This window comes from Lissotriton helveticus, chromosome 10 (genome assembly GCF_964261635.1).
Source record: "Lissotriton helveticus chromosome 10, aLisHel1.1, whole genome shotgun sequence".
In the NCBI taxonomy this organism is placed as follows: Eukaryota; Metazoa; Chordata; class Amphibia; order Caudata; family Salamandridae; genus Lissotriton; species Lissotriton helveticus.
In genome coordinates, this window is record NC_136071.1 from 68,987,748 (window position 1) to 68,989,144 (window position 1,397).

Genomic DNA, 1,397 nt, shown 5'->3' on the forward strand with positions numbered 1-1,397 from the left:
CCGTTGCCCCTCCTACCCCCTTTCATCCCAGAAGAAGCATAACACCTCCCCCAATTTGACCCCTGCCCCACCAGACAGACAAAGAAGAACAAAACCCACCCTCTCCCCACAGGAAGCAACTATACTCGCCTCATTAATACTCATTATATCACCACCCCGCAAACCCCTACCCCAATTCCGCTCATCCCTCGCAGAAAGTGATTCCACTTGCCTTAGCACAGGTCCCCCCGTTGAACTCTTCATCTAAATCCATGATTCAAGTAATTACAGGAGTTGGAAGGGAACACCCCCCCCCCAGAATATCTAGACCCCAGCACACCTAACCTCCCTAACCAGAGCCCAAACCAGCAAGTCGAGGTCTGAAGAAGAACCCCCCATTAAATGCATGCTTATCAACAGCAGATCCGCTTCCAAACATGCAACAGAATTAGCAGAAGCTATCCTCTCCCATGACCTAGATGTACATCTCTAACACCCTGACCTCATAATTGTGCACTGTGGTGGCAATGACCTAGGCACTTTGACTGGGGTAGGTCTGGAATATCTTATGAAGGACACCTTTGGAGAATTGATCTCACTTTTCCCACAAAATGCCTTTTTGCATTCTAACATATGCCAAAGGCAAAAATGGAACTGGTCCAGTAAATGTTGTCCAAAGATTGAGAAAGCTAGGAAACATGTTAATAAATCAGTATCTGTTTTTCTCTGAGATTACAGGATGGGGTCAATTTACCACAACAATCTGCGTTTCAACATGGATGGCATCTATAGGACAGATGGTGTGCATTTTACAGATGAGGGTAACAGAGTCTTCCTCATCAACTTTAGACATAGGTGCTTACGGGTTTGTACCAAAATGTTCTCAATAAACACAAGGCTCTTTTTAGAGCCACCCAAAATCTAAACACATAAGCTTCATGTATATCTGAACAAGATTACTTTTTTTTTCCCTTGGAGTTGTGCACCCAACGCGTGCACACCAGGGAGCCATAGCAAACAGCAGTGACGTTCCCCGGGACTGGCGAGGCCTCTGAGCCCCCCTCAACCATTTTTTAAAAAGCCCCAAGGGGTAGCGGGCCTTTGACCCCCCCACCCATCTATTTTGCTGGTGGAGTGGCGGTTGAGCCACCCCCACCACCCATTAATGTTTTAGCCCCAGAGGATGGCGATCCCCAGAGCTAGGAAGACCCTCTGGGACCCCATAAAATGTAAAACTTTTGCCCTGGGATTTGGTCCCCCCGGTAGCTAAATATTAAAGCCTGCGCTTTGTTTTATGTGCTTGTTTATGGCATGATCTGCGCACCCTAAGCACACTGTGCCATTTTTAGAAAATTTTAGAGAATTTTTTTTTTTTGTCCTGGGAGTCGTTGTGGGACCCTCTAAGCAGATATTTTATA